Source organism: Ammospiza nelsoni, chromosome 2 (genome assembly GCF_027579445.1).
Source record: "Ammospiza nelsoni isolate bAmmNel1 chromosome 2, bAmmNel1.pri, whole genome shotgun sequence".
Taxonomy (NCBI): Eukaryota; Metazoa; Chordata; class Aves; order Passeriformes; family Passerellidae; genus Ammospiza; species Ammospiza nelsoni.
Genome location: NC_080634.1, coordinates 91,538,848 through 91,566,311, shown reverse-complemented (window position 1 = coordinate 91,566,311; position 27,464 = coordinate 91,538,848). Strand labels below are relative to the sequence as shown.

The window sequence follows — 27,464 nt, the reverse complement described above, 5'->3', positions numbered from 1 at the left end:
AACCCTGTTAAAAGCAACGGCACAGCAGAAGTAGGCAATTTCTTCATTATCTAACTCAGACCTCATTCAAACAAGACAACAGTGTTACCAAATCTGGATCAAGCCTCAAGGAAAGGCGCTCTGACAAAAACCAACACACAAATACTGGAAGCTGTAGCACAGTGCATTAATGGAGCAGCAGGTTACAACCCCATGATTAAACAAAAATAGGAGCCAGTATGTAAAAAATCACAAATCACCTCAAGGTAACAGAGAATAAAATTGAATGTAGAAAAAAGAGAGAAAAAAAATAATAGGAACAAGTAGGAAGATATACTCATCCCTTCCTTCTCTGCACCCCAGGGAGAACTTACAGAAGAGACATCCCTTTTCCTTTCCTCTACTATACAATCCCTGAGTGTTTCAAGTGAGTAATACCAAGCATTTTTACTTTATTTGTTCTTTAGCTTCTTGCAAAATAAAGTCTGAGGAACAGGTCTTGGTCTGTATTGTTATTTGAGTTCAAAAAATTCCACCTTGAAACCAAACTATAGTCTGTAAAGCTAAGCAGCACTATGTAATTTTATCAATTACTGCCCTCAGTTTTGTTTCTCTTATTTTCAAGAATTTTTCAGGATTAGTTAGGGTATTGACTCAGGATGTGGAAATTCCAAAATGCCCAGCCACCCACCTACAGGCCAGAATCTTTAGCTGACCAGTGACCTACTTTGTGCTGTCCTTTTTCTCCCCTTCTCCTAAACCCCAGGCAGGAAGCAGGTCACAACAACCAGCAGGCTTAAGATCTCACTGCCACCACTTTTTTTCCTGAGGAATACAAAGCAGCAGTTGCTCTTCAGACAATGGACATAAGCCCAGCACACAAATGGGACACCCCCATTTTGGCCATATAACGATGTGTGAGCAGTCACATGGAAGAAGACTTACAGCTCACGACTTCCTGAAGTTTCAGTAACTCACTGCAGTCAGAAAGTATGTTACAGCAGCCATGCATCCAAAGAGTGCCTGAAGTGCAAGTCAGCAGCTGAGAATGCCAGCTTCCATCATCCCTTTGACAGTAAATTCAAATTCTATGGAGCACAATTGTCAAAGCCTTCCTTATGAGGTAGTTTCAAAATCAATTTTAAAAACACAAATACAAGTTTTGTAGTTCTAGTCCAAACATTCAAGCAAACTCATGCACGTCAACACACTTTCATTTTGAGATAAATGTTTCCCATCCCCACGCATCCTGATCTTCACCATCATAAACCAGCCCTCTACCCAGCAATAATGGAACAGACCTTTCCAGATCCCATGCAAATCTAAGGCTGGCAAAAAATACCATTCAGTAATCTTCAGATTTAGTTCAGGGAGAACTAAGCAAGGAAAACTAATACTCTGACTGTTTAATCTTGAAAAGCAAATTCAGAGATCAAATATAAAGAGAAGTCTAACCCTCATTCAACAGCATTTTTGGGGCTGGTATGTGATAACCTGAGAACTAATGGTATGAGACAACTGAGCTTATCAGGGAATGTGCTAAGAACTGAGGATTTTGGTGCAAGACAGAGAATTCAAAATCACCTTCTTGGGAAAATTTGGATCCCTCAACACCCTGCCGCTTCAGGGAAATAATCTCTCTGACATCACCTGCTGTAGCTGCTTGCATAAGGCACATTTCTAGCTCATATATATGAACACGTCTGATGGTATTGAACATTTAAAAAAAAAAAAAATCAGGCTACTGGTAGATTTTAAATATTAATAGGAAAAAGTGGAACAAGCAGTCACAAGGAAAAGGTGTGCTACAAAACTTCAAGGACCCAAACCGGTAAGGAAAAAAACAGTCTGAGTGGCAACAACAGTACCTGGAAGGATTACGCATAAAGCTGCTGAATCAAAAATCAGGAGAAGGATCATTTAAAAGAAAGGTGGGGGGATAAAAGAGAGGATGGAGCAGGTAGAAAATAGGCTACACCAAGGCTCTACTGCTGGGAACAACTAAGCAGCTGACACAAACAACAGCCTCCAAAATAAGGAGGGATGAGGTCTGCAGGCGATCCCTGAAACAAAAGGGTGTGAAAAGACAGCACAAAGGAAAGTGGGGCTTCAGTCCACAAGACGGCAAGGAGCCTGTGATGTCTTAAAAGTAAGGCTCTCAAACTTAAAATCAGGGAAAGGAAAAAAGAAGTGTAAAAGGTTTGCATCTGTATGCATGGTATTCTGTGCTTTGCATTGCTACTGGCTTAAAAAAGAAACAACAGGACAAGCTCATTTTCTCAGTTCTCTCTGCTTAGTACAATTGAAGCTCTGTTACTACAGTGCAAAGAGTAATTGTAATCCAAGATTAATTAGCCAAATTATTAGAAACTGAATTCCACAAGAAATATACCACACTAGCTTTTAAATATTCCTCCCTTCTGTGAAATTCACCAACTTCAACATCCAGATGACACACCAAACCATTTGGCTTAGAAAAACTGACAAGCTGGATGACAAGACAAAGCCCATATTGGCTACCATATACCAAAACTACTTCCATCATAAAATAAATGTGGTCATTGTTATATTTTTACATAAATTAATTTTCCTGCATTGATGAAAGCTGAACAGTGCTCTCTGATGAGGAATCCATATGGACAGCAGTTAAAGCACATTGCAAAGGACATTTGTGGACTGTTACAGGTATACTGCTGACACCTACAATCATGAGTTGCACCTGAAACTATGAGAACTGGAAACATATAGACAACTGATTCTTAACTTTCATATTATTACTAAATTAAAACATGCCCCTAGTTCAAGTAGAGCTACAATTACTACAAAGAGAAACAAGAAAAAAAATGTAGGAAAGAAAAATCTAAAAAAAGAAATACTAAAATAATGTAATTTAGGGAAGATCAATTTATTTGAAGTGCATAACTGTGGTAATGGAAGTGTAACAGTGGGCTGAAAGTGTTCTTCCCCACCATCTCAATTATAGGTTAGAAAGTATTATGCCACTCGCATATATTTAAGTAACACTGAAGTTGCATTCAAAGTCTTACAATCACTTTGGGCACCTGAGATAATTGGCATAATTACAGGAATATTTTTTTAAGAGAAAGGAATCCAGACATCCACTCAGCACATACCTTTCATTCTCTTCATAACTGTCAGAATCAAAGTTTCCCACAACTAACTCATATGAAACACTGAGAATAGGTATCATTTTCCTTGGGTTAAAAAACATCCAAAATCAACAACTACAAACATGCTGAATCACAGAAAAATACCAAAAAATATTCTGATACAGTATCACAAACAGCTCCAACAAGTTGAAATGTCTGTGGTGCTTCTTCCTCTCAAACAGAGGAGGAGGCTCAATCGGTCAGAAGCTTTGTGCAGGTCCCCAGTCTCAAAATGTGAGGAGCTCATTTCTATCATGGTTACTCTGAGAATCTTTACAGACAAGGATTTCTGTTCTATGTGTGGTACTGCAGCCTTTGACAAATCTGCTGAGTATGAAGTCATCAATAATTTTGTTCATACCAGTTTGATTCTCATCTAAAAATCTCCCTCTCATATACAGAGGTAGCTCTAAAGAACCAATCATTCCATATGAGTGTATTAAGTGTCAAAAAAATCACAGAACATTTCCCAAATGATTTTAATCTAAAATACAAAATGCTCAATGCGTATATCAATACTGAAATCACTTTTCAAAATATTTTGTTGTGAAAATACAACATAAGATCTCGGTTTTGATTCTATTACTGCAAGTGAATCAGGGACAAGTTCACAAGTACAGAATACCACTATATAAAATATGATGTTAGAGGAGAGGGAGAGGAAAGCAAACAACTGACAAAAGCCAGCTTGCCCAGCTACATAAAAGCCACGCGGCAGACCTTGATAACCACAACAAAATCCTCTAAGGATACATGATTGCCTGCAGTTTGGTGAAGTTTGAGGGCTTGGAGCATAATTTCTGAAAATTTACTTTGTTGCCAATTTCATTTCCTTTTCAAAGGGCAAAAGGTGTACTATATACTGGTTCAACAAAGCATTACATAAGTAGGCTTTACTGAACTTAGACCTACACATTCATTTCCTTTTGGAAACAACATTAGAATGCTCCAAGTTTTGCAGATTCACATATTTACCAAGCTGAATACAGTCCAGCAGAAACAAGCACACAAATGATGGAAAAAGGCACAAAATATTAACACGGTTAGATTTAATTTTGTTACTGAAATTGAGTGTGGTCCAATCATACACAGTGAATGTCCCGAGTACTCATTCTTCAATAAAAAAGGAGAAAAAAAAAAGATACAAAAGGAGAGATACTCCTTGCACACCCCACCAAATGACATGTCCAGGTAGTGCTTCTTCGACACCTTTCAGTGAGCTGTTATCCACTTACTGCCTCTTGACAAAACACATGAAACTTTCACCTGATACAAAGAACTCCACTTTGGGCATGTTTGGTTGCCCTTCACATTTACTGGATTAAAGAGCAAAAGAAAAATTGCTCAATATGCTCTATATCACAGCAACTAGCTCAAGAAATAAAGATGACTAAGTACATGACCAGGACTTCAGACACCTATTTCCTTTAAGTGAGCAGTGGAGTACTTTTAAAATTATTTTCACTGAATATTTAACTTAAAACTATCATAAAAAAGGACAAGTAAGAGATTCCAAAGATAAAGCTCTGTGTTTTACATTACACATTTGAAATAAATACATAATGTAGTCCATAGCCAAAAATATACTGGCTTAATTTTGAGAAGAAATTATTGCAGAAAAATAATTTTACAATGACTAAGTCAAAAGCTTGATTAATCATTTGCTTTAGGACTGTGTTTTTATTTTGTTTTCACATTTACAGTTCTTTCAAGAATATTTTGACTTTGTTACTTATACATCATAGAAAAATTATTAAAGAAAACTAATTCAAAAGGTTTCTTACTATCAGTCTTTAAACACCTAAGTGCTCAAGGTTACACTGATCTGTTAGAAAAGCCTGGGTTACAAATTTTTTTCAGTACATTTAAAGACATATGTCAGATAATTTGAAAATATAGTGCAAAAGCCCACTATCTCAGTATTACTTCAGAATTTCCTTTTCAGTTTAAAGGAAAACCAATCATTTGCAAAAGCATACGGAGACATTATAGTTAAGACTGGATTGCATTTTTAATTCTAAGTGGTTCACCTTCATTTTATTGAATAAATAAATCTAAATTCAACATCTCATAACAATAAATTAGGTATTTAATAGAACTCACAGCAAATATCAAGGCACACAACAACTTAATTTATTGCTTTCTATTTGTAGTTCCAAAATGTCAATAATTGGACGTCATAACTTCCCCTTGAAGAAGGCAACATTTTTTTAAACAGAGAATTTGACTAAGAAGTAAGAAATCCACATGGTAAAGTACTGAATAAAGCCAAGATTCCATGCTGCGATAATACAACGCTGAATGCTTATTCAGTGTTCTACCATTTTACTTCTATTTTTTGGTACAGCAGTAATGTTAATAAATTCCTACTAAGCCACAGAGACCAACTACAGCTACTAGAAACCGACAATAGTGTACACAAATTAAAAGAAAAAGGCCAGCCAAACTCTATCACAAAAAGATGTTCTACAGCACATCAGCTTCATTAGACTATTTCAGGTCCTCAGTCAGCCTAGGAAGATGCTCTCTATATACTAAATGCAATTCTCTTCTGCTCTCACACAAAACATGAAAACCTTCTTTACACCCAATACTTTCAACACTTTCAAAGCTATTACTTAGTTTTTAGAATTCAACCAAAGAATAATACTAAGCCTGCCCTGCCATGGTTTATGGATGACTGCTTCTCCTCCACACTTCCCACACCATCACGTTGTGCTTTCAGGCAGCACCTTCAGGGGAAAACATCCCAAGTCAAAACAGAGAGTAGCAGGATACAGCAGTCATAAAACAGTGGAAGCAATATCTAGTTCTCAATTAACAGTCTGAACCTATCACTTTTTCTTGGATTTTTTTTTTCTGAATGTAAGAACTAGAACCAATTTGCCCCAGATCATGGACAGAAAAAGACAGGCTATTTAATAATTCATCCAGCAGTTGAAAAATTCGAAAAATCACAACTACACTGTTAGTACATAAAAGCCAAAACCAAGCAATACCTCTAGTTCACTTGTTACCTTAAGTTATGAAAATAACCACCAAACTTGAACCACTCACCTTTGACACACTGTTAAAAGGATCCAGGCAGTGAAAGGCAGGACTCTACAACAAAGTTCTATACACCACCACCTGAAACAACAAACATGTATTTTAGTTCTAGCACTAAACTTAGAACATTACCAAATAGGTAATTTAGCTTTCAGGCTGTCAAAGCCTCCTATGAGATGCTGAAGAGCAGGCAGAATGGCTTGAACTTGATCCACCTGTTTAGCATAAACAGACCCCATCTTCATATTTAACTTCTCTCAATGAATACAAGCCAATTGTAACCCCAAACAATCCAAACTACATACAAGTTAAGCCTTCATAATACAGAGAAAAATCAATCAAGAAACAGAACTAAAAATTCAGCCTAGTTTTAGAAAGACTGTATTTTACAAAGCACCATTATTTACTGTTTCCTTCACTTTTGTATTAGTCAGTTTAACTTGACTGTACTTTCTAAGAAAAAGAAAATGTCTCTCCGTGTGGAAAAGAGGTACAGCAACAAAAGCATAGCCATGAGTTTTGTGGGGCAGTGAAGTATTTCCATCCAGAAGGCCCTCACACACACAGAGATGTGCAATTCAGCTGGATTACTACCACATGTGGCTCTAAGCCTTCTTGCACAAGAGATGGTGACCCAATGAGAGAGCTCTGACAGCAGTGGTGAAGCTTGTCAAAGGGTCACAGAACCACATTCAGGGAAATTCTGGCTGGATGTAAAGAAGACACAAGTATTGCCAAGCACAGCCACATACACCCTATGAAGTGATGGGCCTTCTTCCTGGGAGAGTCTCAAATTCTACTGAACACGGCCCCAGGTACAGCCTCAGCCTTGACAGAACACGCATGGCTTGTCCAGAGGTCCCTCCTGGCCTCCACTGTTCTGTTAAGTATTTCAAGCCACCAAAGAAACTGTTCAGAAGAGAAGTCAAAGTATTTAAACACTTGTTTCTGTTTTTTAATGACCCTTCTAACTCCACAGGATGTCTGACAAAATCAGGCTGTGTCAATCCATTAAGATCCAATTCATAAGGATGAAAAAAATTCTCAGCAACTTCTTGTGCTGCAGCCTTTATCTCATAAGGACGATGTGTTAAAACCCCTACACAACCCCCGGCCACTCCTGCACAAATGTTTCTGTTCAGTCTTTTCTGAAAAGGCTCCAAGCAGTTGTGACTCTACAAAAGCCTCCTATGAAGAAATTAACGTCAAAGGAGCAAGTCACCCAGTGATCCCATGCACGATAACGAAGTGAGGGGAGAATAAATAGTATTGACAAAGGTATTATAAATACCTTCCACAAATGTTTCAAAGTGAGATTTACTCTCCCATTAATTAATAGATGGAGTAAGAGAACTACTAAAGTCACAGTTTGACAAACATTTAAACCTAAACATATTGTCAAGGGGTGAAGAACACGAGACTCCCTGACCCTCAGCTCCTGCAAGTTCACCCTTTGGTCCTCAGCAACTGCAAGAGACAACAAACTGCTGCCAGCCCTCCTGAAAAAACACACAAGATTAAAAAAAAAAAAAAAAAAGAATAACGGAGGATGGCAAATTATGAGAAAATGTTATTCCAACAGAAGAGCCTCCTGATCCAATTCACCACCTGAATGAAGATTTGCCTGTGAGAGCAGAAAGCAGACTCAAGGGTGACCAATCCCTTCTCCTCTTCCTGGTGATGGCTGGAATAGCTGCTGTCCCACCCGGGCTTCCAGTGTTCTGCAGACTCAGACCACAGGCAACAACACTTTGCTGTATCAGTTTTTCTAACCAATTACAGACGTTAACTGTGTTCCCACTGAAAACTGCTCTATTGAAATTGCAGGACAGATATAAAGTAAATGGGAGAGAGGCTTTAATAAATGAAGCAACATTAAAACCCCAAGACAGAGCAGATCTACTTTCCTGCTGGCTGAATGTTTTGTAGTACGTGTTTTTCTCCTGTCAATAATACAAGGATATTTTTAATATTAAGAGCTAAAAAAGAGAAAATAAACATCTCCTCATTTTTTCGGTACAAGATCTTCTGAATAGTACTATCTTTTCTTGTCCTACCTCACAAATCATCCACTGCTCATTACCATCTATCATTGAAGTGCTGTACCAAGCCTCTGATTTTGCTAGGGCATTTTTGTTTTCCTTAAAGAAAAACACAATAGCTCCCTTAATTATTGCTTCCACCTTCACAAATGCACACTTGTAAATAGAATATATGTTTGAAAGTAAGCTGGAAAACAGCACTATTCATCATCAATACCTGAAAAATGAGCCGTGTATTTATTAGTCAAATAGAGAAGTACAGTTGGAAAAAAAAATAAAAACAGTCCAAATTTCATCTGAACGTGTAAGAAAAGAATGAGTCATGTTTATCTCAACATAACAATGCTAACTTCCTTCTGTAGCGCGAGAAAGGTTTTATTTTGGCAGCTCAATTAAAACATGTTGAAAGTAGTTTGGAATGTTAATGGTGATAGTGCAAATAGTCAAAGGAAGAAGATGCACAAAAAACCACCACTCCTAACAACAGTCATATTGAAATAAACTCTGTTAACCTAACAGACACACAAGCACAAGATGCAGACTGGTCTCTGTCCTCCTTGAGTTCAATCCTGTTGCATTGTGAGCCCATTTTCTATTTTTCTCATAATAAAAATCTTCACTTGGCTTTGGAAGAGCCAGAGGAAGTTTTCTGCAAGGAGTCACACTAACAGTCACTTCCCCAGAGGAGAAGTCAATTTCCATCACACACCCCCACAGTCCAAAGCTTTGCCAAAATGCTGTGATTTGCCAAGTGACACAAACTCAGGGTGGAAACCCACACCTCAAATATTTCAATTATATTTAAAATGTTCCTTTAGAATGTGTTCCTTGAAACAATCCTCAGTTACAGAAGTTCAGGACCTGTCTTCTCAAGGGTCAAAAAATTATAACAGCATGCCCCCAGGGCAGAGTTTGCACCACACATGGAGTTTTTTGGTTCTCCTGCTATGTCCTACTAGCCAGCAATACAAAGAAATATTTGATAGCATAGACATTCTGGGAAATGAATTGTTAAATTTTGAGTAGAGTACAAAATTATTTTGAATCACCTTCAAAAGCCTTGCAGCACACAGGATTTAGTGTTCACCCAAAAGACAAACTGGCGCAACATCGGAAACTCGGGAAATCAAGTCAACAACTTTTTTTGGAAGTCAGCAAAGCAAACAGAGGCAGAGAGATGGGCATGGGCATACTCCCGTGGTATCCCCAGTGCCCATCACTTCTGGACCATTTAGCACCATGTCCATTTGCCACACCTCACTCAATGCATCTACTACTGGAGTAACGTCAGCCCTGCCGCATGTGAAATGCCACGGCTCCTTAGCACTCTTGAGTCTCCCCACACCCTACACTTCCCCTGAGGCCCAGAGCAGAGGAACAAAAGACTATGACAAGGAATAGGAATGGCAGAGTATAGCAATTGGATGAACATGGGATTACAGACACATAAAGCAAAAAGACAAATTTATCTGTCTTCAACAGTAACTTTAGTCACTCATTTGCTTTCTAAATCAAGGTCTTCCAAACACAAGGACTATAAAGGTTCCACAGTAAAAAGCCTCTGTCAATAGTCAGAAATAAGAGTTTGAATTTGATGCTTGGAAACGAGTACCAGAAGGTAAATATCAATAACATCTAACATAAGAACATTATTATAAAGGTTACTATCTCACAGAATAAATTAGTGGTCTTACAATGATTACATTATAAGAAACATGCACAGTTATTAACCACCTCTTCTTTCACTAATAGCTCTAATGTGCCCCATTTTCTTTATCTCCATGGCTAAAGTCCAGATTCAGCCTTACAGCAACAATTTCCATGACAATTCTCTCAGGCTCTCTTCCCAATACCCAACCACCTCCTATTTAAATTCTGACATGAAATTGCTAAAATAATCTCTTTGATACTTAATATGCTAATACACAAGAATGATCTGACCATAAACCTGTACTGCACAGAGTGGGAATTTTAACTCCAATTGACATATTACTGGTGACCTTCTGGAGAACAAATGAAAAGCATCACATTAATACAAATTCTCCTGTGGAGAAGATCAAGTTGGCAATCTGCCAGTTCATTACACCATCTAGCTTCACTCCAACATTAAATATTGCCTTCCTTTGTAATTGACTGAAATACACTGGAGCAATTGCAGGTAACCACTTTGGGCTATTAAAGTATTCCATTAAGACTTCTCCATTAGGCAGACATTTCAAAAGAAGTTACATTAAAATAGGCTATGTTCAAAATATTTTAACTATGCAGACAATTGGGCAAGCACAATCCCGTTCTATGGAGCAGCAGACAGATCAGCCTAAGCACTCAAAAGCTCAATGCCTGAATTTGCTTAAAGGGAAAAAAAACCCGACAAGTTTTTTAATACTCTAGTATACGCTTTGTATTTTAAACCTCCTAGTCATATACATTGTCTCAAAACTCACTTAATATTACCTTCTTCTACAGCTAAGGAAAAGGGTTACGTTAAAATAGTAATACACTTTCAGAGTCAGTATGAAACACGGAGAAAAGAAAAAGGAAAATTGAATTTACATCATATTTCAGATTTCAAAAAGGCAGCAAATTAAAACACTGCATTACGATGTGTAGAACATTTAAAAAAAAAAAAACACAAAAGAGTTAAAATTCTTTCACACCATATAGTCTATACAACTAAGCTTTTCTTCTCTAAAGATTGTGGTTCCCTAACAGTGAGGAAGCAAGAAAAATGAGGCACAAGAATAGGTTCGCTGCCTTGCTTGCAGAAAAGACTGTGAGATACTTAAAACACTGGGAAATATTTGAGCTTGTATGCCAGCTATAAAAACGGGACTAGCCCTTGAACCAAAGACAAATTTCTGTGTTTAAATGGCCTCTTTTAGGCAGTCCAGGTTTGGAGACATGACCAGAGGTTGCACAGGTTACCCTAAGAAATTCATGTCTCTATTGAACAGCACACAGGTAGGACGTTGTGCATCTTCTCTGTGCTCCTGTCTGGACGGAAGAGCTGCCGTGCACCTCTGGCCATGCTGTCTGTATCGAAGAGAAAGCAGTTAGACACGTATCATTGGTCCTTCAAACAACTCATTCTTCTTTAAATAAACATATACTTGGGGGGGAATAGGAAGAGAAATGCAGCTAGAGAAAATATGCATGGCTCACACTTTAATCACACACAATTAAAGAATCTATGCTGACTTGTATTCTCACGTAACTCCTGCAGTAAAATGCGTATTCTCTGGAGTACGCATTTCCAAAAAAACAAGAATATTTTTTGACATATATTTGCACAACCACCTGAAATACTCATGACACACAAGTAGTTGGTAGTTTAAATAAAATCAGTATTTAAAATAAATACTGTCTTTCAAAACCTAGCTGCCATTGCAAGCTTCCTATTTATTGTATGTCTATCCTCCAATCACTTGCATGACTAGCATCTTTTTAGACAGGAAAGGAATGAGGAGGGATACATCTGTTAGTGGATGCATCTACTGAGATTTCTACAACATATATTGTACAAATTCACATTATTTTAAGAGAAATCACATGCTTTTTACATTCTCTAGCTCTTCCCCCAAAAGTCTGAGCTACTAAAAAACCTAAATACTGATAACAAATTACTACCTAAACTCATTGCAATATGCAATTTTTAAAATTCCTGGATTAAGCAGGATTTTCTATCTTGATACCTCCTGATAATGACCTAATTCATATTTGATTATGTCGAGCTGCAAACTTCTGTAGCAGTCCCTGCATGAGAACAACAAAAAAAACCATAAAGCACAGTCGAAAAATCATGAATGGGTGGCCAGAAAGCTTCCCCAACAAGAAGGCTATGAACTCTGAGAAGACATGCAATATTGCAGTCTCAAAACAAATAACCCCCATGACCAAAACCACAACATGTCCGTTGTTCAGACCAAAAATCAAGCACCCAAATAAGTGCAAGCTGTGACCAGTTACTCTGCAAGCTGAAGGAAGCTCACAACAAAGGTGCTGTGCAAACATCATAGCTCCCAGTTTTTTAGCATTCTCATTCAAGAAATATCAGCAAAAAGTGAAGTATTTAAACTCCATTTTACATCAATCCCCTATTTTTCCTTCTTTATCTGCAGTAAGAAAACAGAGCTTGCAACCTTTCTTATTTTCTTCCTTTAAGGGTTTACAAGCTGGCTCTGTAAGGATATGGATTAACACCCCTTAAGCCCACATAGGAGAAGCAACAAAAATCTTGATTCATGCTTAGGACAGCTCTAACCACTTCAAGAACCCTTACAAATGTACGTGGAAAGACCTGCATTTCCAATTATAACTGCCAATAACCACAGATAAGCAGAAACGGAACTGTATGTACCAAGGGTGTTCTTAAACTTTGTCTCACAGTGTCTCTAGGGAAAGGAAAGGATTAGATTTCAGCCCTAGGTAATACTTCACTAAGTGAGCTTCTTGAGCCATGGTTTGAGCATAAGAATTTTTTTGTTTCCTTAATAGGATGCTTTATTATTCAAATTACAAATACCATTTTTAGAAACATCTTAGCAGCTATCATTAGTAAGAATTTCATAAACTCTTGCTTTAAACAAACAGTTTAATAACTGGCTCCATTTGAGCTTCAGCCTTTTTCTTATCAGTAATTTAATACTTTTTTTGTAAAAACTGTACAACAGTCTTTTCCATTGAATATAAAATCAGCTCAGAATTTTTGAGGATGACCCCAGTGGTTAGCAACTTACCAGCCCCAAGCAGCTCCTTCACAAATCTGTTTTTCCTATTGCATCTTTATGTAAAACATTTTAAAGGCAAAGATGTATACAACCCACTGAATTATACCAGTTCTTCCAAACCTCTCTACTAGAGTCAGAGCTTTTAACTCAATACCTATGGATTTCAGGACTGTGGAAGATGACTACAAGCAGCACGTTAATATACTTTTCAGAAAAATCTAGTAATCTGCACACGTAGATTACTGAAAATTAACTCCTCCACTGGAAAAAGATTCACAGATGCCTTTTAGAGAACTGAAAACCACATATTCCAATGAATTAGCTACCACAAGAGAATGTGACATTAACTCAGTATCAGAGAAACACTAAGCAGACACAACTGGTTACCACTCATGGCTAAGATGACAAACACTTGAAATAAGCAAATAAATCTCACAGTTACACAGTTTGAGATGATTTGCTTTGGGGTGAGATGGAACAGAAAATGGACTGTACCAGGGGCCACAGAGGGTCAAGTAAGGCAGACTTAGCCTTCTGGCAATTCAAGTTAAAGGCTGACTGAAATCCTTATTAGAGTTTCTATTCTGGTAAATTATTCATTCTTTCTTAGTCTGAAGAAAATTTTCCCTATGTGTACATTGAACACAGCACTGTCTGAATTTAAAAGAATACTACCACTACTGTTTTGGTGCTAAAATATATGGCAATGGTGATTTTAAGAGGGATAGGGTCAAGTTCAGTGTCTGACTTTGAAGCCACCAGGCAGATAGAGAGAACTAGAGGAAATGCACAGAGCAGATTGTGACTAATGTCTTCAAGGAAACCACTGTCAGAAACTTCTTGATAACTCAAACTGCAAGGTGGCAAGTGGTTAATTTATGCCGACAGAACAAGGCATGGCTTGGGCACTCCCCAGCAAAAGCTGCCATCAGCAACAGCCATCATTCCCCACACCTGAGCCTGTTTGCTGAAGGTATCTCTGTTTTATCCTTCCTCCAGATGCTCAGCCGCCAAGAACAAGGATGCTCTAGGCATTTTTGTCCAAGCAAAGTACCTGACACTGAAGATTTTGCAAGTTCTGCCCTATTCTGCAAAGGCAAACTGCATCTGAAGTACTGACAGCATGAACGAGCCACTTCTCTTGGACAGGACAGCAGAAAGAAGCCCAGGCTCCCTGGCCCTCAGGTGAAGAAATCTATGACAACTTCAGCACAGGGAGCAAGTTGAAGAAACCTCTCTAAACCACCACCATCAAGAAGAGCAGAAAACTACTGCTTACTGAAACTTAGTATTTCATTTACAATGCCAAAAAGCACAGGGCTGAAGAATCCACGTAATCAGACACTAAACTAGAATGCGTGCAATAGTAAAGCTGAGGTGGGGGAGACCACTCAACAAAAAATCCCTTACTGACACCAGAATAGGCTCAAACAATATCTGGTTTTAGTACTCAGTAATGCTTGGACAAAAATTATCTTGTTTGGGAGGAGCAAGGTATTTTTGCCACAGTTCATTTGTATATCAAAGGTTGGGAAAAACTGGTATTTCAGATTTTAAGTTTTTCTGAGTGTCCTCTGATGATGTAACTGATGAAAAACAACAAAGTTCAAGTTGCAATAACCTGCATAAGGTTCAAGTACAAAACTACCAAACTAGAGGTTCACATCTAAGAGCCAAAGGGAACTGGAGACAAACACATGGAACTTCGAAGTGGTTTTGCCACCTATACAGCCTGGTAGGTGGTACAGTGGCCATTCTCTTTGAACACGGCAGGACAGCAGTCCCCAAAATCGCCACGTTCATCATGCAGAACAAAGATCCTTAGATTCATGTTGCCTTTTGGAAATAATGGCCAAGTTGCTTGGACCTCCATTTCCAAAGAACACATTCCCCTGAAAAACCTGGTTTTTCTTCCAAGTTAACCATCAGAAAAGCAGGTGAAGCAGTTTTTGCCTGAACCACACAGAAACTTTGCTTTAGACTGACAACAAGAGAAGTGTTAATGCAGCTTTGGTTCCATCACAGCACACAGCAGCTCTAGCCGCAGGCTGTGCTGTTACTGGTGTTTGGAAGATAACTAGGTATTCCAGAATCTCATCATACCCAAATAAAATTTGGCAACAGCCTACCTTCTGAAGTTTTTAGCACTGATTTTTTCCCCTTTCATGTCTTGTATACATTTGATGGTGTCTTATTCTACTCATTTTAATCACAGCAGTTCAGTGGCAGACTACAAATGAAAATGCAATAGAAACATTGCAGGCCCTGTAACAATAGTCAAAACAAAGATTTCCTATGGCAGCTGTCAAATTAATGACATCTCCAAAGCTATCTAAATACAGTATCTGGGCAGAAATCCAATTATGTCAATGCTGTCTGAATACCCCAAAAGAGAGTCCTACTGGGGTTAGAAGTGGAAATAATTTTAAGCGCAGATTAGCTACATAAGCAGCTCCACTCTTGAAACCAGAACAAGGGAACAAAAACCTAAAGGCATGACATTTATCTGGATGCAAGGGAGAGGGGGAAAGGAACTGTTAGACATCTGGCAAAAGGTCAAAGCCAATTACCTTGTCCAAATTTGCCCCCAAGATAATAGCTTCCAGGCCCACTTCTTTGAAAAAAGACATATTGACTCAAGTAATAACAAAGATTTCTGCTTATCTCTCCATCCTCAACTACCATTTTGGTTTTTCCAAAACTTCTTTTTCCAACAAAACATTAACAGCAGTAGTATAACATCTCAGAACAAAAAAATAAATTTACCTGAAGTCCACATAGAAGAAAATAATATTCTCCCTCTTTTTGACAAATGGTGTTTTAACTTAAGAGTATGACTTCTTGCTGCTTTACTTAAATCATTTTAACTTCTGATTTCCCTTTTTCTTTGGAAGTATGTACTACTGCCCAGTTATGTGCCAGATTCTATTTACTAACCCTGCATCAGCATTCTGTTTATTTGTTGTTTTAAAACAGATAAGGATCAAGGAGAAAGGGAAATAGTATTTTAATTCAACTAAGAAATAATGAGGATTTTTTTCTTTCTTTGCAGGCATATTAAAATGTAAGTTCACCTGTTTTTTAAATGAAGCTATTCAAGAGACTGCTATGAAACAAAAGAAAAAAACTACGTGTGCCAAATAACTGAAGCAATATATGCTGATTAGTAAATGCATTCTACCTAGAAAGCCTTATCTCTATTATGAAGAGATGAATAAACCTTTAAATACAAGTATGATGATCAAAAATAGGAGACTGGTTTAGACAAAGTTTCTTGAACTGATCTGTCCAGAACATTTTCAGTGGTAAGGATATAATTCACTATATATATATATTGCAAGTGCTTCTGGTATCAAGACAGCACACAATTCGGGAGAAAGGAAAGCATTAATTATTAATGTGGATATATTTAGGACTGTATATTCCACGCCTGTGCTTCTTCACCAAAACTCACACAATTAGAGGTGGGTATTTTTTGTTTCCGTTTGGTTTTTTCCCCTGAATACAGTCATTAGCAATACTCAGAAAAATCTGAAAACAAGAAACTATCTTGGTCAAAATCTGCTATATCCTAGAGTATAGAGCTAATTCAAAAAGAAATTCAAAGAAATATCTAATACACAAATGCAGGGTTGCACTCCAGAACTCAAGACAGCCTTAATTCAAAAGCAATACCAATGAAGAGCAGCCACATTTTCTCAGGGCACTTAGTCTCAAAATTGCTTTCAGAGGTATTCACAGACATCTCTTTGCAAGGCAGCAATTTTGGCTATTACCAGTTTGAACCAAATTCAGATCAGCAACCCATATGTTTTCTGCTGTTAAAGCATAACAGAATATCAGACACAATAATTTTAACTAAACTTCTAAACTAATAATAACCTAACTTTATATACATATAATATACAGTTAATATACTGAAAATATACAGTTTATAAATATATATATATGTAAATATACAGTTAATTGAAAATATCTCCCAACTGAATCATGCAGTCAATCAGCCTGTCAGAAGCAATTTGACAAAGCCTAGAACAAAAATCTTTAGCTACAATTTTCCTCAACTTCCTTTTTTTTTTTTTAAGGGTATATTCAATCAATCTATTTGTTTCCAGTTTTGTATGAGATTTAATTTTTGCATTTGCTCTCAACAACAGACTGAGCACAGTACCATGAATCCTCCTTCATGTCACACAGGCACTGCAAATCCAATCAAATCCAATTACTACTCCATTAGGTCTCATTTAAATCCCATACGGTATGACAATAAACTGAATGAAATGAGAATCAGCACATTTTTCAACCATCTTTATAGTATGACATAGATGGCAATCACAGCTTAATAAAATTTCATTTACAAGAAAGAAAATTCAGAGCTACCTTTCTCTGCCAGGCATTTCAGTAACACTTGGGAAATGCCTCTTCTTCCCACCATCCCTTGAAGAAGCCAGTTGCTATTTCATAGTTCTCAAACAACTGTTCCTTCTGCTTGTGGCAGAGAAATTGGTCCTGGTCCCAATGCTCAAAACATATGTCAACCATAACAACAACCACCAGCTGAATTCAACATTTACTTCAATGGTGTCCCAGTTCTCATTTTCTTGTTTGTTAGGGTTTATTTTATTTTGTCTGTTGTTTTTTAAAGATTTCCTGGGTAAGGAACCCTTGACACAGGGTTACTTCATGATGGAAAACAGGGAGGGGAGGTCAAAGCAAAACCTGACCACTCTAAAGGGTACTGAAAAGATGATGAAAATTTTAAAAATTAGCTCTTACCCTATCTGGATTTTCAAAATTATCATTGCTAAATATTTCATAAATTTAGACAACTTTCAGAAGCTCTGAATACTTCACCACTTCAGTGCAGTTTATTTATGGATATATAACAATAATGTCCCTCTCTCCACACAGTATTTCCCAAGCTCATCCAACTACCCAAATATTTATAGATGTCGAAGTCTGTTCTTTCTTTTGGGAACCAAAAAACAAAAGAAAACAAAAAAATCCCTCATTTGTAGTAGGCAGTCACAACAGTCAAAGCTCTCTCTGAAGAGCCTTGTTGAATAGCTCTTTCTCAATAGCTAACCTGACTAAATCATCTTCCTCTTGCAGGTTAGAAATCAAAATGTCATGCTGCCATTTAAACACATGATCTGTTGCTAAAAAACAAAAGCCAAGAAAACATATGCTGTCCACTTTCAAACACATAGGCCAAACACTTTGTTTCTAGTAAAGAAAGGCTCAAAGAACAGACTTCTAAATACATCAGACATTTCATTAAACAATTCTAGTTACAGTTTTATTAAATTTTGTTCTTTACATGCCTATTGACAACCTGAGAAACAGATAAATTCCAGACAGAGAGGATGCTGATGGGGGGAGGGAGGGTAATTAAGTAATTTCAAGGTTGGTACTCCAATTCCACAATTAAAATGCGAAGATCTAGGCCAGAGCCTCCTCAGTGCAGAGCAGATTAAAAGACAATAACATGAGGTTGGGGTTTGGTTTATTTTCCTTTCTGTGACAAAAGGAAACAAAAGGCAGAGGCATTTTTTCATGCATATTTCTCAATCACATGGTTTTCTCTGGTGCATTTCCATGGGGTTTTCTGCATACACTTTAAATAGGCTTTATCAACCTGCAGGAACAGAAGCTTCACTAACAGAAATAGGAAGACTCTGGCTTCAATCTGAACATCTTGGCCTAAAAATTAAGCTAAGAGTATCATCGCTGAGTTTTTTCAAACTAATAAAGATCTGAAAACACTAGATTGCACTGGTATATTTAAATAATTTCAAAATTCCTGGTTAATTTAAAAGGAGGCAGAACAATTTCCTCTCCTTTCTGCATTATTTTAATTATATTGGCTTTCTTTGTAATTTACCATTCCTTTCAGTAGATTATGATGGCAAATATGAATTCTATAACAAGAACAGATCCTTTAGGGACGTTACACATCTCAAACTGCAAAAGAGCACAACCATCCCACATGCTTCTGAATACAAAGTCTATGACATGAACCCTAAGAGCAACAGTCTCAAAAACCCACTATTAATTGCTAAAGCATGCACACAATTTTTCTCCAAAAAACTAGTTATAACAACCTTTCATTTAAATCAGCAATATCAAAATGCCACAAGTGTTTTCTTCCTGATAAATATGAAGTAAGAGTTCCCAGTAAAAATTTAGTCTTTTCAAAACTAGAACCTACCTACAGACTGTGAACATATCAAGTGCTCAAATTACAGCTACTGAAATTTTAGAAGCACTAGGTACCTTAAGAAAGCAGTACAACAAGCTTCAAGTTCTTAGCACATTTGACATGTGGTGGCAAACAAAAAAATAAAATTCAAAAAAATCAACCCAGGAACAGACATGCTGCATGAACAGGACTCAAAATTTTGGTGATGTTCCAGGAATCAGAAATAAACCTACCATGACAATACAATATCAAGGATAAAAAGCATGATGCATCATCTAGTACTGGTTCTGACACCATAAATGGGGTACACCATTCATTCATTCATTCCTTTGCAAAAAAAAATTATTCTCACCTTGTATTTTACCAGCTTGTAATAACTTTACATGTGCAAACTTCTTTCTATCAGAATTCTTATATTTCCTGCTGATGACAGGCGTTAATGAGCTCAAAAAGAGTCAATCAATATTCAACATTTCAAAAATATCCAAAACAAAGCAACTCAGGGCAATTTATTTTTATTAAAGACATATTACTATCTTACTTTGTGAGATACAAAGGCAACAGAACAGAAAAAAAAGCAACCCTACAGAGGACATATCAACCAAAATTTCTAGCATGGGTTTCTACACCCATGTAACAAATTTTTGCAGTAGACAGTGCCCAATTATCAACTGTAAGGATAAATATTACACACTTTGCTTAGCTTGTGTTTCAGAAGCCAGTTTTAGCTTTGCCACCTAAAAAAGCTGGCTGGCCTCAGCACAGAAACATGACTCCTCTTCTCTGCAGAATACAACCTGATGGGAGCTTCAAAATGAGCACTTGGGGTCTGAGAACCAAACTCAAAACTGTCACATGGCAAAAATGCCTCCTGTTTGAATAAAGCTTGAAGGAAGAATCACCTCAAAGGAGGAGGGTACTGTTTCTTTGTCCAGCCTTTCAATGTCCCTACAGACAAAAACCTTCTCTTTACTATCTGCTCCTATCTCCCTGAAGCAGAGAGGCAGGAGGACTGTGTGGACCTGCTACTTGAAGACAACTTACACTGGTGAGCAGAAGAGTAGATAATCCTGACTTGAGCACCAGCTTTGGAAATTTATTGGCACATGTTTATCAGTCAAATTTATAACGTCAAAGAATAAGCCATTAGACTGATACACACACACATCCACAAACTTTGAATGGCATCTTGTGTACCTATACAAAAGCTTTACCAAAAAATGGAATGAGATCATGGGGTCCTCAAAATCAGAGTCACAAGATTTCTGTTATTCTCAGCATGGCAGGATTTCTCCTCCCGCCATCTCAAATGACTGACTCAGGCTAATTACCACTAAATGTTATGAAACAATTCTTCACTAAAAAACCCAACCCAAAACAAAACAAGCCAACCACACACATCTATCATTTCAAAGAAAATTTGCAGAACCAGAAGTATGTGCAAATTGATGGCCTAAGGGCAGCAAGAATTCTGCTTCAGGTCTACAGAGCTTCTCCAAACAGTACAAACACGTAAACGAGATTACAAATCTACCAGGGCTACATTTTGATTGCTAACACATGCTATCATATCTTCCTTAGTGCCATTACCTGCTATAGCTACCAAGCAATAAAACTTGGATGGGCAAGCAATCACAATTTTATTTCAGAATTGCTCTTTGCTGGTGTTTTCAACACAATAACATGGATAGCAGATATAGTCTTTTAGTAAGTGACTAGTAAAGATAACTCACATGAGAAGGTCAAGCAGTGAAAAAGAAGATGAAGAAACAAGACAAGAACAGCCAAAATGTTAGAGGAACACTGAAAGAGATGAACAAAGGTTTTAAGCAATTAGCAAATCCCTTCACAGACAGGGAAGGAAAAATTAACACAGAAGACCTATGCAGAGCTTAATTTTAACTTGACCTGGTGACAAACAACCACCAATTATTACAGTATTCAGAACAATTTGATAGAAAATGAAGGTTGGCTGGTAATATCCTCAGAACAAACACTGGTTTTGATGCACTGAAATTTCTGAGATAATACATTCAAGAACATTTATACGTAATAAAGGAAACACATATCACCTGCAGTGACCATTACACCAAAAGGTTTTAGCTAGGGTTTTATATTTGACAGTTTAAAGTCCAATTCTGAAAGCTAAAACAAAATGCTAACAAATTCAAGTCAGTCTTTCAGAAAGGGAAGAACTGAGGAGCTGTTTGCTGCTAATTCTGGTTCAAGTCAGAGACACATGACCAAAAGTTCAGCATACAGGGATTCTTCAAATGACAGATTACGAGTTCCATTTTGTGATTTTTCCCAAGTGTTTCTTACCTAGATTTTCTTAAATATATGAATATACAAAGAATTTCTAGAAAAGCTGGAAGAAGAGTTTTGAAACAAATGTGTAAAGAAAGAGGACTATCTAACAAATTCACAGTGTACTAACACCCCTCTTAAACCATTCCAAAACCAGTTTCTATATGGATGGCAATTCTGACACAAAACCTTATGTTTCAAAATTGTTTGTGCATAAAGCAGGTGAAGTTAAAAACTCTAAAATGTCCTTTATTTTATTCCTACCAAGACAAACAGAAATTGCATTTCAAAAGTTCCAAATTCTTGATTTCAAAGAAAAATTTTTTACTGAAAATATACTTGGTGCTACATATGGTTTCACAGAATGCCAAAAGTAAAGAACAGTGACTTATTACTATTGTGGGGATCTCTCTACTCCAGAAGTCTTTAAGTGGAATACAAACATAAACTATAATTTTGTATTAAAAAGTTTGCTTAAATTTTTAAGAAAGTTTGCTTAAATTATTAAGAAAGCCACCATGTCAAAAAGAGGAAGATAATTCGACAATCTATCGCACACCAGGGGGGAAAAAAACCAAAACCATTCAGAAAGAAAGAAGGTATATAGTTTTCTCCTCCTTGAAAACTACAGGAATTTTCCAACAGCTGCCCACTGTCACCCAAGAGGACATGCTCCCAGCTTTAAGAACCCCCACTCTGTGACTCCTACCAGGGAGGGCTGTCCCAAGGCCCAGAGCAGGATTGCACACACACAGATCCCAAGGGCAGCTCCTGGCCCTCCTGATGCCACTGGCAAGAACCACAGCTTCCTGCTTTTCAACTCATCAGAACAGCCAACCTCAGCAAACTGATTTCTTAAATAAAACAGACCTAACAATCAGGATTTTCTAGGAAGAAGGAAAACATTTTTCACCCGTGCATCTGAGAACATCAGAGATGTTCGTAATTATTAACACCTGTAAAACTGCAGCTTCACATACCTGCAACATCATTCCTTTGCCATCATTTTTTTTTCAAAACTGGAACACACAACATACTCTATCATTCAATGTCAGAAACAGCAATAACTGGCACACAGCAAGTTAAATCGAATCATGGAGATGACTTAACATGGAGAAAACTCAGAATTTTATGAAAAGCCTTAGGGTTTCACACAAATCAAAGAGCATGAGGCTGTGTGTTGGAAGTGGTCATGAACAATTATTGTATCAAGGTACATTTTTTTTAAAAGAAAAATCTAGAGGAAATTATTAAGTAGCATAACATGATTTCCCCTGTGAACATTCAGTTATTCTTAGAGCAAGAAAGAATTAATTTTACCAAATTCTACCAGCTAAGCAACTATCGTGGCAAAATATTAATCATTCAAATTAGCTATCTCACAACTACATTACATCCCCCCTTTCTACATTAAAAAAACTTCAAAATTAATTGTCTCTGATTCTGAAGAAAATTCACAGAACTGTGTAAGCTGATCACACAACTGATCATAAGGAACTACCTTAATAGCTTGCCCTCGGCAAAGAGGAGATGCTTCTTATTACCAAAACCTGACACAACTTCCCCAAACATCTTTTCTGCATTTAAAAAGTTTACATAAAGTCTCCAGAATGAAAAATAACCCTGATACAAATACCTTTAGTAATGCTTCCTCAGCTTTTACTAACCCACAAAAACTTAAGAAATCTACTCAAGAGTATAATCAATACAGAACCTTTTAAGGAAGCAGGGCATATACAGAAATGTAACAGTTCAACAATACTTAAGAATTAAGTTCAGGCATTAAAGTCTGAAAAAATAGGTTTAGGCACAAAAAAGGGTTGGAAATGAAGAATTGAAAATGGTAACAGTTGCCAGTAGCAAAAAGATGCTCAGTATTTCTTACCACCTCCCAGAATAGCACAGCAGCACATAAACTGACAACCCTGCTGAAATTAGTGCATATTTTAAAACATAAATTATATCTACACCTTGCTGCATTAGGATGGTGGCTCAGAAATAAGAACACAATCCCTCCAGCAGAATTTACTTCAAAGCCTTCCCATTCCTCTGCCTACAGAGCTCAGCAACAGATAAAATTGAGAATGTGGTTTTCATTCATTTCTTCCAGGCACTCTAAAAATCACACATGCACCTCAGAGTGGTTTGAAATCTGGTATGCCATATGGCAGTACACTTGTCATTTCCAGAAATATGTTGAATATGGGTTCCAGAGATATAAAGCCCCAATAACAAAAAAAAAAAAAAAAAAAAAAAAAAAAAAAAAAAAAAAACAAAAAAACAAAAAAAACAAAAAAACAAAAAAAACAAAAAAAAACAACCAAACCCAAAACTCCTGAAGCCACCAAATTCTGCTCAAATACTACACCAGGTTAATACTACGCACAACTGGAGAGCCTGGGCTTTGATCAGGCTTCAAAGAATCTCTTCATTTGCCCCAGAAAATAAATCTGATGCCTTCGCTTGAGGAGGCTTATTTCCCTACTGTCTTGCAACTCTGTAAAGTTATTTACACTTGCCTTAAGTGAGAGTGAAGTAGAAATGATACGTCAACATCAATAGTAGATTTATACAAACACATTGCACTTGGAGAACAAAGTAAATGATTTACAAGCTGCAGAACAGTGGAGAAACAGGATCAAGGGTTTTATGGCTATTCCAGTGTGAACCAACTGAAGAAGAAATAATTACCTCTCATTTCTACATAAAATGTTTAATGGTGCACATGATAAAGTAAAATTCAAAAAAACCCCAAAAACCTCCCAAACAAAACCCCAGAGAGTTAGGAAACACATTAAAAAAAAAAAAAAAAAAAAAAAAAAAAAAAAACCCCAACAACTGACAAAAGAAGTAAGGCTCTCCTGCTGGCTGAAATAATCACACAGTCACAAAGCTCAGCAAATTAGAGCGAGATTTCCAAAAAATTGGCGGAGCTGAACTAAATATCTTGCTGTTGCCAAAATGAGCAAATCCTGTGCTCTAGGTAGAAATCAACTAATTTATCCCTCTACTATCATTTCTACTTTTCAGGGCTGTCTAATTTTCACTATTTGCCATCTCTGATTAAATGATCTTTCTTTTCTGAGAAAGAAAACTCAGACTAGCAAACTGAAATTCAGTAACATTACACGACCACAACAACTTTGCTCCTTGCTTTTTTCTTCCAAGGATGTGATCACAGATACAGAGAAACAGAGAATCATTCCCCTTTTTGCAGGCACACACCCTTCCTCTCTTTAAACCTCATATTGCATCTTGAAACTAAGTTATCCTAACACCCATCTTTTTACCCCTAAAATGAAAATTACCAGCAAGTGGTAACTGTTGACATGACTTGCTTTAGGCACGATACTAAGTTTTCAAACACGCACAGAAATCAAGAAAATAATCTCACTCCAGGGGGGTGGATGCTATAATCTGCAACAAAATTCCCATGTGCATATTCCATAGAAATGCCTGTTTTAGAGACAGTGAATGTGTGCTATTTATCCAAGTAAGCCAAGGTGACTTGGGAAAAAATGCCAAGGAAATACAGGTGATTCTACTAGAGTTCTATCAGAATCCAATCCAGACCTACCAGAATAATTCTACTTTATTCATTTCTATGAATAAAGAAGAAAATCAAGAGCATTTTGACCAAATCTGGGAAGAGTACATTTGCAAGCACCTAACACAACTCATGGCAGCATTGACTGGGATATGTAACCTAGCAGACACTCTTCCACTACACTAATCCACCAAGTTCATCCCAGACCAGGATCCTTTCAGCTGCTGCAGCTGATGAGGGTTTCAGCCATGCAGAGACAAGACTACCACATACATCTCCCAAGGATGAGTGTATCAGCTCACTGCTGCTAGAGGCAGTGGGCTTTGAGAAAGCCAGGGCTTTTTCCCCAGGCAGAACAAGCACAGAGCTGCCAGCCACTGGTGTTGCCATCTAGGGAAGCTATTCCTAGAAAAGCAAGAAAAATGTGTGGGCTGAGCTGAAAAGTCAATGCAGAAACTAAAGCAAGCAGAAGAGTCCTCTGTAATACAAAAGGTGAAGAAAATCCCCATGTCTGCTAAGATTTAGGCTGAAGAGCAGATCTCTCCCCAACACATTCCACAGTCAATAACTGGGTTTTTCAGGTACACTGAGCTTGTGGGTGGGATGAAAAGTGGTTTCCACATGCTACAGCAAAATTTTACTGTGCCCAGCAGACAAATAAAGTATGCTAAATTTCCTGAACATTTTAATATTCACTGCAAAGCATAGTAAAACCAAACAAAACCCTAGAAAATCTGCACTTTACAGAACTTTCCATATATTCTTCAAATGGCATTGAAACCATCTGCTGATGCTGCCAGAACAATTCAAGAACCACCAAAATCTGTGTTTGACGGGTCCAGACCTACTGTAAAGAAATGAAAATCTGAATGACTTCAGTATGATACATAGAGGTGTTCCTGGATAATACAGATTACATTTCTTCTTTAATCATTCTTCCAATAAAAGCAGTGTGAAATTTAACTTCTATGGTACTTTTAATTGTAGTTGTAGGAAACAAAAAAGCTGTCAGCTACTGAAGCCTCACACACACCACTATCCTCCCACAGCTATTACTACACTGACAGAAGAACTAGAGAAACTGTTCTCACACTGGCACACCTAAAAAACTGAAGATCAGAACCAATTCTCAACTGTGCATACACTCCTTTTAATCATCATTTTCTTCTTCCTGTAAGTGCTTTTCTTTACAAATCCAAACCTCAGAAAAGTTAACTAAACACATTCATAAGTGGCTTGAGTATCATAACTCAGTTGATTAAACATGTGGAAGAGTTCACCTGGTGGCTTTGAAGTGCAGCAGAGGACCAATTCAGGGCTCTGCAAGTGGCAATATACTTCTTGAGGATCTATCAGTAAAGTGGTAACAATACTTTAGGCAAAGCAAAGCCAAAAGAGTCAAGATGAGAAACAAAGCTATAAACAGTAAGAATGCAGTAGTTTACTTCCTGTATGGAAGGTTAGCAAACTATTACAACATCAAGGTACATGCCAGTCTTTTTCTTTCTTACTTACAGATTTAGCCTTTAAGGTGTCCAGTGCACTTTTTGAAGCTCTTGCTACTTATTGTAATTCTATACTTGAAGATCTTCCTGCATTTCGAGACAATTATTATTTTGCTTTGATGCTTTTTTCCTTGGATGTTTTCCAGATGAAGTTCTAAATTGAAGCTCAGCAGAAAAACGATCAGAGCACTACATTTCAATAACAGAAGCATTGAAAGTGTGGCCTTCAGTGTATTAAAGTCATTGCTGGAAGCTACATATGAAAATATATTACCCAACCTCAAAAAACCCTCCATTGTTATAATTTGGTCATTTCACACACCAGTGATCAATCTCAGCTGAGCACATTCTGTAAGTCCATACATAATGATAAAAAATTAGACATACTGGAGAAAAATTTAAGTCTTTCCTTTGTGAACAAGTATATTCACCTAGTGATTTTATATAAAAATCACATTTCTACTGCTTCTTGGTATGAAGCTACACAAGGTGAAGACATACAAATTGTTGGTTACAAGGGTCAATGACTCAGCAACCTGTATAATGTCCACTTTGCAGCAAAAGCTGATAAGCACAAAACAATTACTTTAAAAAACAATCTTAGAAGTATGCCCACATGAAAATTTTTTAAACCTTCATACACACTTAAGGCTACTAACTGTGAATCATACATCCTTTGTCTAACCCTTCCTGAACTCAAAATTTCTATTTCCAACTCTCTTTCCTTTACCTGCCCTTAAAATTTGTAAGTTTCAGATCACTGTTGCATATAAAGTCCTCAGAATGGGCAACTGTCAGTAAGTATATTACAGCACATCTACAAGCTAAAAACCCCAGGCTACATTTCCTTCCAGTACAGAACAACACAGATTTTTCAGAACAGCAATGTTCTGAAGAAATATTACAAAAAAAGAGAATATGCAGGTATTGGAAAACA

General features: G+C 37.2%; 1 protein-coding gene across 2 annotated transcripts in view; it reads right to left on the bottom strand.

Moving 5' to 3' along the window:
* The window catches only part of NCK2 (NCK adaptor protein 2), an 85,888-nt gene that overhangs the window by 47,594 nt on the left and 10,830 nt on the right, over window positions 1–27,464 (bottom strand). Inside the window, exon 2 of one of the 2 annotated variants that reach the window (XM_059466168.1) lies at window positions 6,207–6,278. The exons of the other annotated variant lie outside the window; for it this stretch is intronic. The gene's annotated coding sequence lies outside the window, so the exon portion shown is untranslated. The remainder of the gene's footprint in view (window positions 1–6,206; window positions 6,279–27,464) is intronic. 2 annotated transcript variants of the gene reach the window in all.